Source organism: Mobula birostris, chromosome 8 (genome assembly GCF_030028105.1).
Source record: "Mobula birostris isolate sMobBir1 chromosome 8, sMobBir1.hap1, whole genome shotgun sequence".
Taxonomy (NCBI): domain Eukaryota; kingdom Metazoa; phylum Chordata; class Chondrichthyes; order Myliobatiformes; family Myliobatidae; genus Mobula; species Mobula birostris.
In genome coordinates this window covers 45,830,601-45,842,966 of record NC_092377.1, presented here as the reverse complement: position 1 = coordinate 45,842,966, position 12,366 = coordinate 45,830,601, and the positions used below count along the sequence as shown (strand labels likewise).

Sequence of the window (12,366 nt, the reverse complement as noted above, 5' to 3'; positions counted from 1 at the left end):
TAACCTCAAATAGGTCAATCCTCTCTACTCTTCTTGTCCATTTGATCTAATTCTCAATGAATCCTTTTGCCGCCTCATAACGTTTGATATATTAAACAGCTCCCCCTCTTCTTCAATCCTTACTTTCTTTAAACAATATTCACATGGTTAGAAGATATAATTTCAATAGTCTCAACAAGAAAAAAAATTAAAGGATTCTTAAACCAAAAAAAAAGACATACTTAAATTTATTAGATTAATAATTACATTTGTTAATATAGTATTAAGGCAATTATAGCATAAAGAGTACAATATGATGGCCAGCTTTTATTTAAATCTCCCCTCCCCATTGAAGAAAAAACTTCTGGCAAAAGCTATGACTGAATGGAAAACCAGAAATAGAGCTGATCAATACTTTTGACTGTGAAAGCAATTGTGTTCTCAGGGGTAGTGCGCATTGTATTTCTAAGTGCCTATGTGATATGATCCTTGGCCACTGTGAATGGAATGGAAACAGAATGCCATCTGAGGGAGATGCAAGTGCTAATGTGGTGAGGTAATGTGGTAAAGAATAGAATCCAACAAGGAAAGCAATACTGCAGAGCTCAAAATAAGGTAACCGGTCCCTCTAAAATATTAAAACAAATTTAACATTACCTTTACCAAATGATTTATTTCATTACTACATCCTCAAAGAAAAAAATAACATATTAGATAGATGTTAATCTTTAATTAACTAATGAAAAGGAAGAACTACATAGTCACAAGGGGAAATAGAACAAACATTATACAGGTTTAAACCCAGCAACGTTTATCTATTTTAAACCTTTCAACTATTCACTTTAGGATTGTTTATTTAATTGGTCTGGAACTATTCCTAAACATATTCTTGGCACAGGCTTCATAGATGACTGAAATGGAGCAGCGTCATCATGATGGAGTACACTATGGGCACATCACTCAATCCAGTAATGAGTACCTTAGGAATGAAAATGACCATAATGTGTACATACTAAGTTATCAGTATTACCAACTTGATGGCTTTAATCTGAATAAGGAGAACATTTTCTTTTTGGTTATGCATTCTTAGTTGCATGATGTCACAATTTTAGAAGCCATTGGCACTGAAAGAGCCATGCATTTTGGTTGAAATGGATCAGTAGACCTCATCTTGACCTAGATAAATACAATAGATGAGTAGTGAATTTTTTTTTATCAATCACTCGGTCCTTAGTGTTAAATAATTCATCTTAGAAAGTTTGTGACAGTCCTCATCTCAGCTGCAATAGCTTAAAACTGCATTATACAGTATATTAGAAAGAAAGTAATTGGAAGACAATGACATTCAAATGCAACAGTTAAGGAGTTAATGCATACTCATGTTATGCATTTGAAATTTCTCTAATGAAAGGCATGAGACTTAATATTTTTAGATCAGCTGGCATGTGTTAATAACTAGGGTGTGAAATGAAGTGGGCCATACACACAAGACGGAAGAAAGTGGGATAGTGGAAACAGTAGTTAGCTCAAAGGGCCGAATGATCTCAATGTACCATCACATTCTGTAAAATATACAGTGCATTCTGTAAGATTTCCATATTTTGCAAATCCAATGTTAATAATGATAAAAATATGTCTGATAATTTAGAATGTTCTTCATCCTCTGTACTCTCAAACAGAGATATTGTTATATAAATATTAAGATTTATATGCAATTTTGAACTAGTTTTAAGGCCACAATAATATACAATACAATGCAATACAAATTAATGGGAAAATCCTTCTATGAAACTGGTATTCTTTGCTATTCATTTCTGAGACATGACTGTCATCAAACACCTATGCATGTGTATATATATATATATATACACACACACACTCACTCCTCAAAGCTATAAATATGGCAGTTTTGTCAGTGAAATTAAAAGTCTGCTAAATTTGAATTTGGTTGTTCCATATTAGTAATGTCATGCTAATCTTGCAGAGCTAAATGGAGATTTATCCCTTCTACAGTTAATTCATCAACTATATACACTCAAATTGTATAACACTGGTAATGACAAGCAGATAGCCTATGTTTTATAAGAATATGGATTTTTAACCTATGGAATTACAAACGTTTGTAGTTCCCAAAATTTTTCCAAAGTTCAAAAAACCAATGCCTCGTCATCTGCACCATCAAAATGGCTCGCCTTTTATTCCATTTTTCCATGCTGTCTTGGAGACATTTGGTCTGGGCAGGATCAAGGTCAGTTGTAGTTTTACCCCTCCCTATAGGTTCATGCTTGAGAATCATACATAAAAACTGGCCAAATGGTCAAGATGTTGGAGCTCAGCAAGGAGTCAACACCTTCAGGTAGCCAGAGGAGAGAAGGAAATTAGAGATGGAAGGGAAACAGATAGGTGAGCAGATTGTTCCAAACATGATCCTAAATGATAATTTAAAAGCAGATATGTGAGGTTCTTTTACCAACAAAATTAATTTGCTTCTATGTTAATCTCCCTCTACTGTCTGTTATGTACTATTTAATGAAACAAGTCTACGTGAATTTTAAACAGGCGTCCAAAATATTAACCAAAAAAAACAGAAACATGGGATATAGTTCACGAACTTCTGTTATTCACTAATTTTGAAAAAAATCAGTTTAGAAATACATTCTGTGAATTTTAGGGTTAAAAATCTCTGGTGGGGAAGTGTAATGCTTTAATTCTGTTAGTCTGTTCTTGCCATATCTAGCACATATAAATTCACACATGCTCAGAGATCTTAAAACTAGTCAACCAGTCAGAAAGGAACTGACGTTAATTAGTTATGAAGTGAGGAATGAACAGGCATTAGTACTGAGACTAATCAATGGGAAAATCAGTCCGAGCAGGCAGACTAATGAACTGCTATGCATCTGTTTATTTTTAGATGGTTCCAGCAATTTTACATTATAAATAAATACAACACAGTTCACTTACTGCTAACCATTCTAGTATTGGATCTATTTCAGGGTTCCCAATGAAGGAAAATACGCCAAATTTATATGAGAATTGTATACTGCAGTGCAGCATCTTGAAGCCTCAACCAGTTTTACAGAAATTTGAATATCAAATTAAAACCAGCATGCGGACAGGCCCACCAGACCACAGACAGCCACTAGCTGCCAAGAGCATGCACTCAAATGGCCAGCACCTTATTGCAAATCTTAGTGCTTCCTGACATAAAAATTATTTCATGCAATGCACTAGAGTCTAGTTTACAGGCATAAAAATAACTCTAGTAATAAATATATTGTTGCTCCTCTATCCCAGTTGCCATTGCCTGAAATGAAAAGAATAGCTTTGTTTTGCCTGTTCTGAAAATTAAGTTGCTGTTGTTTCATTGCTAAGCTGCAAAACTATCTAGTGCTATAAAAGTGTCAAAGGCAAATAGGGAATCAAAATATTAAAATGGCAATTTTATTTTCTATCAAATAATTGTTCTCAATGAACAACAAGGCCTTTGAGTAAAAAGGCTATACTAGTCATTATAGTTTAACTTTGCACATCATATTAGTTAAGGATTTTTTTCTCTCTATGCCAAGTGAAATGGAATATTTTTCACTGTAGAAATGCAATTATCATGGTTGAGCTTATCAGAAATAAAAAGCTTATATGCAAGAAAGTCAAAACTAATATTTATTTCTTTGGAAATATCCCTTGAATCCACTGAAGTAAAACATGCTTATTTTGTTGTGTTTATTTGCTCATTATAGAAATGCCACTTTGAGACTCTGATGGCCAATCCTGCCAATTTTTCCAAGTCTTACATTTTCATGGTTGCTTAGAGCTGTTAAATGTGAAAGCATTTGCAATAAGAAATTTCATGGCCCTAAATTACACTAAGTTATGGGCAAATCAAAATAAAAAGATTTACAGTAATCAACCATACAATTTGGTTCTTAACAAAACTCAGTGTATACCTCAACAGCTTCTGAGTCCTTTTACTGTTTTTAAATAAACACTAACTACCGTAAGCTGCATTGCAGTATTTGTCATACAAGTTCCTGCGTTCTCCCACTAATTTTCATTTGTTTCAAAAGTATTTATAGGTGCATTTGATTAAAAAAAAACAATAAATATGATTTGCTTCTGCACTGTATTCAGCTTGTGTCCCCATTATATCCCCTTCACTCCTCTCCTGCAAATTCTATAAATGTTCTCTGAACAAACCTCTTAAAGCAGTGGGGCTTTCAAAGCCAGGTTAAAGTTGTCAACAGAATGTTGCTGAGTCCACCCTAAAGCAGACCAAAACTTGACATCTGATTTTACTCTAATATTTCCAATCATTATCATTGAAACATAAGTTGAAGTTCCCAAAGTTTTTTGGCACATAATAAAATTGCAGGTGCAAAGGGATCCTAATGGAGGATTCCCTAAAGATCAACTCGAAGGTTGAGTCGGTAGTAAGGAGAGCGAATGCAGTGTTAGCACCCTTTTTGATAAGACAAGAATATAAAAGCAAGGATGTACTGCTGATGCATTATAAGGCATTAGTCAGATTGCATTTGGAGTACTGTGAGCAGTTTTGGTCCCTTATCTAAGAAAGGATGTGCTAGCATTGGAGAGGGCTCAGAAGAGGTTCACAAGAATTATTCTGGGAATGAAAGGGTTAACATATGACGAGTGTTTGATGGCTCTGGGCCTGTACTCAATAGAGCTTAGAAGAATGAGGGAGGGGGAATCTCACTGAAACCTATCAAATATTGAAAGGCCTAGATAGAGTGGATGCTGAGAGGAAGTGTTAAATAGTGGGGAGCCTAGGACCGCAGGGCATCTCAGAATACAAGGATGTCCCTTTAGAACAGAGATGGGAAGGAATTTCTTTAGCCTGAGGGTGGTGAATCTGTGGAATTTATTGATGCAGATAGCTATGAAGGCCAAATCATTGGGTACATTTAAAGCGGAGGTTGATAGGTTCACCCCAATATCTGGACCCTGGGAATCAATGCCTGCAACTGGATTCTTGATTTGCTGACTAAAAGACCACAATCAATAAGGAAAGGCAGCAACACCTCTGCCATGATTCTCCTAAACACTAGTGCTCCACAGGGTTGCCGCCTCAGTGCCCTACTCTAGTCCTTGTATACTCAAGACTGTGGCCAGATTCTGCTTCATTGAGAAACTTGCAGACAATATCACCATAGTGGGTCATATCTCAAATAATGATGAGTCAGGGTACAAAAAGTAGATAGAGCTTAGCAATGTGATGTCATGACAACAGTCTTTCCCTCAATGTTCGCAAGTCAAAAGAGTTTGTCACTGATTTCTGGAAGGGGGGTTGGTGCATGTGCTCCTATCAACATTAACCAATTGAGCTGAGGTTGAAAGCTTCAAGTTCCTTGGAGTGAACATCACTAACAGCCTGTCCTGATCCAACCACGTAGACATTTTCATGCCCAAAAAAAGCACAGCAATGCTTCTACTTCCTCAAGACGCTACAGAAATTTGGCATGTCCACATTGACCCTTACTAATTATTATTGATGAGTCATAAAAAACATCCTCTCTGGATACATTAACAGTTTGGTACGGCAAATGCTTTGCATGGGACCACATGAAACTACAAAGACCTGGAAACATAACTCAGCACATTACGGAACCCAGCTTCTCTATGGACTCTGTCTAGACTTCCCACTTCCTCAGTAAAGCAGCCAGCGTAATCTAAGTCTCAACCCACCCTGGGCATTCTCTTTTCACCCCACTTCCACTAGGCAGAAGACACAAAACTTTCAAAGTTCATAACATCAGGTTCTAGGACAGCTTCTACCCCACTATTATAAGACTAGTAAATGGTTAGTCATAATCATAGAGCACTACAGCACAGAAACAGGCACTCCATCCCATTTAGTCCTTGCCGAACCATTAATCTGCTTAGTACCATGGACCTGCACCTGGACTGCAGCCCTCCAAACCCCTCCCATTCATGTACCTATCCAAGTTCCTCTTAGATGTTGAAATCGAAATCGCATCCACCACTTGTGCTGGCAGCTCATTCCACTCTTACCACCCTCTTAAGTGAAGAAGTTCCCCCTTATGTCCCCACTTAAACATTTCACCTTAACCCATGACCTCTAGTTCTAGTCTCACCCAATTTCAGTGGAAAAAGTCTGCTTCCATTTACCCATCTATTGTATGCCCTTCATAATTTTGTATACCTCAATTAAATCTCCCCTCAACCTTCTACATTCTAGGGAATACAGTCCTAACCTATTCAACCTTTCCCTATAACTCAGGTCCTCAAGTTCCAACAACATCCTTGTAAATTTTCTCTGTACTCTTCCAATCTTATTTACATCTCTCCTGTATGTAGGTGACCAGAACTGCATATATAATGTTCCAAATTAGGCCTCACCAATGTCTTATATAACTTCAACATAACATCCCAACTCCTACTACTAAATAAGCTGACTTATGAAAGTCAATGTGCCAGAAGGTTCCCTAGTAAATAAGATGGACTCTTGACCTCACAATCAATCTTGTTATGGGTCTACACCTTATTGTTTACCTGCACTGTATTTTCTGTGTAGCTGTTACACTTTATTGTTATCGTTTTACCTGGTTCCACTTCAATGCATTGTGTAATGATCAGGTCTGTGTGAACTGTAAGACATGCTATCTCAGTACATGTAACAACAAAATATTTTCATGTCCAGCTTTCCAGTTTGGAAAAAGATGTCCTAAATTGAAATGTTAACTCTGTTTCTCCTTCCACAAATGCTACCTGGTCTACCAAGTACCCCATCAGTTTCTGTTTTCACTTCATATCTCTAGGATCTGTGGTTAGATTTTCCTACACCATTGGAAGCTTATCTCAGGTAAAATGCCAAAGGATACATACAATACATACGTAGCAGATGAAACATGGCATGCAAAGCCATTTGACAAGGCAGGTACACCTTTCTCTCTTTCTTATGTTATTTTTGCAAAGCTGAACCACTCAGTTTCTCTGATGTAGTAACTCCATACAAGGTCACCATTATTTTGCATTGATCCATACAGGCAATCAGCCATGGTGGTAAACATATGATTTCAGTTTCTGATATCAAGCTGACGTTATATCAACAAGTGTAACTCCCACATTGCTAAACTTCCTTGTATAAAACTACAGTACTTCAATTGTTTCAAAATGATTAGTAAAATCTAATCCATTTTAGTTAAATTCAAAATAATTATGAAACATACATCACTTTGTTTTAAGGATGTATTTTTAAACTGATTCTATATGTATTTCCAAATTTCATAAAAATGCAGATATACTGAATCTAATACAACCAGCATGATTACCTTGAACTTTCTCACCTCAGTTAATAAAAAACATATAATGAAATCTTACATCTTAATAATTATCTAGGACTACAAGTTTATAATATTCTTTGAATAATATCCATCCTAAAATTAGCATGTCATATAAATATTTTAGTGTTGTATCAATTTAATCTTGCAATCTTTTAATTCTTTCTCCCTTGTCATTTAGTTCCAGCAGTCTTGTTTATGTGACTATCTTATCCATCACTTCTACATGCTTCATGGGAAATGATGTTAGGCTACTTGTGGATGGGTCCATACGGGTCAAGTCATCTGAAAACCAATCATACTCAAAATAGTGGCCCGGATTTTGCTGCACTAATAATGGCAAGGCTGTCAGCACTCGCTGTTATTACAGCTGAACTGACAATAAGTACAAGCAGCTGCACATGCGCAATTAATATGAATATCTACTAGCTGTAAACAGCGATATCTGGCTCCTCTATAAAATGTGTTTTTGCATTCACTGCAATGGCTGAACTTAGGCCACTTTTTTTTATTATTCCTGCCCTAAGACAGGCAATAAGTGCACTGGTACATTCCAGAGTAATTGAGTTTTTAAATACCGTAAGTATTCATTATTTATGAAGAGCCTTTCCAGATAGATAGAAATTTACAAATGTAGACATCCATTTCCTCAGAAGAAAGAAAATATTACAGCGTAATGAAAAAAGTATTATTTTATAGATCTTTCTTTCTGGTTTTAGTTTTATATTTATTTCTCTCAATCTCATATATATGTTCTAATCTTTATTTTGCTCTCGGTCCAATAATTTAAATGTAATTTATATTCACTGACTTTATTTCCCACTTTCATGTCGACATGGATCAGAGGATTTGCCAGGCTGAGTGGTTTAAGAAGCCGCTGCGCTGCATTTTACTGTTCACAGCTGCCACAAATTCCCTGTAGAGGGAGCCAAATTCAAACAGACACAAGATGTCTGGAGTCTGTATAGTCAATCCCAATGATTCCTTGGGGCCCAAGGACAACTCCTTTTGCAAGATCATAAGATGACCAAGGAATCTAATCCTGGAAACAGACATGTTGGCAAACACTACAGATGGTGCCAAAGCACAGGGTTAAACAACCCTTACATTGCAACAGTTCTCTGTTCTTCCTTTTCTGGAATTTAGTAGCAACTAGGGTGAGATAAATTTCTGAGAGGCAGTTGCTCCTTATTCTGAAATGTTTTCAGTTGGTAACGGTATTCCAGTATGCGATGATAATACTGCATCCTTTGATTTAAAAGCAAAACATTGCAGATGCTGTAAACCTGAAATAAAACCAGAAAAGACTGGAAATACACAATGAGTCCTTCAGCTTCTGTGAAATAGAAATGGAATTATGATTTCATACCAATGATATTTTACTCATTTTGATATTCCTGAAACAATAACCCTTTTTGTCTCTCCAAAGACGCTGTCTGATTAGTTGAGTAGTTCCAGTATTTTCTAGACATTTTTTCTTGCATCTGCTGATGTTCATGGCTTCGCCCTTCTCCATTAACAAGTTTGAACTATCAGGCATGAGTGGACAGAGCCTACTCTATCTCAACTGGTGCTGGATATTCAGCCCTCAACACCAGAGATGTGGATGCTAACATTAGTGTGCCAAAAGCTCCCAGATTATCTTGACGATCCTCCCAAAAAAGTTCTAATTCTGACCTTCAGATCTCTGAAGTCTTCCAAATCATATTTGTGAGGAACACTATTTGTAACTGAAATTTGGTGCACACAAGGATGTTATGGTTATTGACCAACTTTAATGATAATCTTCTAAAGGTAAGGGTGACACAGTGGATTCTGTGTTGAATCTCCGTATCCATATGTGCTATCTGGGAGATATGGATGTAGAGATAGGCAAAGTGCTCAGTGGTTTCTGGTTCCTCACTATCAATGCAGATCTTCCTTACTGGATCTAATGATTTACCAGGAGCAGAAGGGTAAAGAATGTGTTCCACTGTTCAAGGTAATTGTAAGTTGTGGTATACTTCAGAGTACTTAAGCACACTTCGTAATGTCTTCATTGATCGTGCATCCTTTACACAATCAGCTGGAAAATGTTACTATAGTTCTAGCACAGAGGGAAGAGAGGTTGAAAATGTTTCCCTCAGGCAATTCAAGAACTTAAAAAGTAGGATCAGGAGTGGGCAACCTGGCCCTTCAAGCCTGTCCCACCATTCAAAATAATCATGGCTGATGCACCTCAGAGCCTCAACTCCTCCTCCGTGCCAAAACTCCATAATTCTCAATTCTCAAATCTTCCCAACTGTCAACTACCTCCTCTTTAAATATATCTAAAGATCCAGCCTTCCCTAACTCTTTGAAGTAGAGTGTTCCAGAGATTCATTATCCTCTGTAAGGAGAAATTTCTATGGACCTAGGTTTCACATGACTGGCCCTTTTCTTGAAACTATGTTGCCTCATTTGTGACTCTCCGTCTACTGAAAACATCACAACATCTACCCTGTCATTTCCCCTGCTGAAATCTGGAGGAAAACACACAGAGGATGCAGAGGGGGATCACAAAGTCGAGGAAAGAGGACCGAGTCGAGACAACAGAGACTTATGGAGAAGAGGTGTTCGGTGGGTAATAAAATGAATGAGTTCACGGCGCTAGCCAGGCGTCAGAGAACATTTTGGGAGTGCAGTGTTATGTGCTTTACTGGCACGGGGCTGCACGAGGACATTCCCGATCAAAACTTCTCCATGGATGGCTTCCAGACCATTCCGGCTGACCGGAAGTGCACTGAGAGCGGTAAGTGTAAAGGAGTTGGGTGCTTACTGTTCTGGTTAACAACAGATGGTGCAATCCGGGTCATATTACGATTGAGGAGCGTGTTTATAGACCGGATATTGAACTTTTTACTGTTGGACTTCAGCCATATTCCACCAAGATACAACACTGGGCGGCACGGGAGGTAGCTCCTGCCTGTGGCCAACAAAGTTTGCAGCTCCTCCCGTGGAGGGTCAAATACCCTGAGCCAATAGACTGGTCCTGGACTTATTTTCCATCTGGCATAGTTTACCTATTGTTGTTTGATTGTTTGTGGTTTTTGTATTACTATATTTATGCTCTATTCTTGGTTGGTGCAGCTGTAACGAAACCCAATTTCCCTCAGGATTAATAAAGTATATCTATCTTAAGATCTTGTAGGTCTCAATAAGATCATCCCACATTCTTCTAATCTCTGAAGAATACAGAGTCAATCTGCTTTGCCTCTCTTGATGGGACAATCCTCTCATCACAATAATGGATGCTGACTTCCTGGAAGATGGTCTTGAATTAACATTTCCAGAGCTGTCTTAAAAAAATAGCGACGACATTGCAAGTGAATCACAACTTTGTTTTACAAAACTTCACATTGTAAAGGGCTCAAAGCTACATTCACAGATGACTGTTTAGAAAGGAAGTAGTCAACTGATGGTAGAAGTACTTTATATTGGCTATGAATCTCAACAGCCATATCCTGACAAAAATTTTCCACAGAACTTCACAATTGACAGAGTCGGGGCTTTAGTCAGATGATAGAAAGCCATGTACAGCTTCAGATGTTCTTAATACTTTTCATGGCTCTGCCTCGACACAGAAATCATGTTGGCACTGCCCGAACCAGATAAGTTTCCCTACAAGATGTGCAGGTATTTCAATAAGATTCAACAAAAATGTTCCCATCAATAAATAGGACAGAAATGTCTCAATTGTTATCACAGCCCTATCTCATTTGTGAAAATTGGTGATGATATTAGTGTTGCATAGTTCATATGGATTTTTTTTGACATGCAGCAAAGATGAAAAGATCTGTGCTTCTGATTGGATGATGTGCACTTTTGCCTTCCATCTGTTTGTGCAAAATGATCATGACCATAATGTTATTATTATTCAACTGGGCTGCAAAGCAAGTAGATTACTTGCAAACCACATGGATGGCCTGTTTTGGAGCTTCACAATCTTCTTTGACACTTGATTGCCAATTCCAGATTTTCCCTTGGGTATACTTGGCAGTTCTCTGAGACCATTAAAGTTTTAAGCTTTATTATGAGTTGTTTAATTTGGGTTACTTACACATACTGCTGGAGGGACTCAGCAAGTCAGGCTGCATCTATGGAGGAAAAGGAAGAGTCTAAGTTTCAGGCCGAGACCCTTCATCCGGACAGGAAAAGGAAGGAGCAGAAGCCAGAATAAGGGGGCGGGGGGGGGGTGGAGGAGGGGAGGGAAAGGAATACAATCTGGCAGGTGATAGGTGAGACCTAGTGAAGGTCGGGGAGGAATGATGAAGTAAGAAGCTGGAGAGGATAGATAGAAGTGGCAAAGGGCTGAAGAAGAAATAGGATCTATTGGGAGGGGAGAGTAGAACATGGAAGAAAGAGAAGGGGCAGTGGAACCAAAGGGAGGAGATGCCATTATTTTGAACAACTGTGTCAGCGAGCCGGTTTGTATTTGTTGTTTTGCCACGCTGCACCTTTTCATGAGCTGTGGACTATTTATTATTGGAATTGGTCATGTCCACATTTTCCTTGTCAACATTGTCACTCCATGCACTGGCGTCTCCACAAACTCTTACTCTAACATCCTCAAAATGGATAACCTTGTACATATCTGAAATGGATGAAAGATTGTACTCAAGGTCACTGTTGATGGATTCTTTCTTTCCTTCTGTATTGTATTCAGTGTGTGCACAAATGGTTTATGTACCAGTTGGATGTGAAAGCTCTTTGATACTGGCAGGAAGTTCAATCAGATGATGGACTTGAATGTTCTTGATTATGAAGTTAATATCTTTTATTTGTCTGGTATTTGCTAGTTTCCCCATCTCTAACCTTCCATCTCTTTTCCTCACTGAGAATCAAAAACATACAAATAATGGAAATCTAAAATAAAAATAGAAAATGATGGAAATACTCAGTAGATCAGGAGGATCTGTGCAAAGGGGAAAATGTTGATATTTCATGCCAAAGCTGCAGCCTGATCTGCTGAGTATTTCCAGTATTTGCTGTTTTTATTTTTTTCCCTTTAAAATGAGATTCAACCGTATGTCTCATCACACAGAGAGCT

General features: G+C 37.8%; 1 protein-coding gene across 16 annotated transcripts in view; it reads right to left on the bottom strand.

Moving 5' to 3' along the window:
- The window catches only part of esrrga (estrogen-related receptor gamma a), a 240,669-nt gene that overhangs the window by 167,762 nt on the left and 60,541 nt on the right, over positions 1-12,366 (bottom strand). Inside the window, exon 1 of one of the 16 annotated variants that reach the window (XM_072265120.1) lies at positions 11,377-11,397. The exons of the other annotated variants lie outside the window; for them this stretch is intronic. The gene's annotated coding sequence lies outside the window, so the exon portion shown is untranslated. Of the gene's footprint in view, positions 1-11,376; positions 11,398-12,366 lie in introns of those variants that run through there. 16 annotated transcript variants of the gene reach the window in all.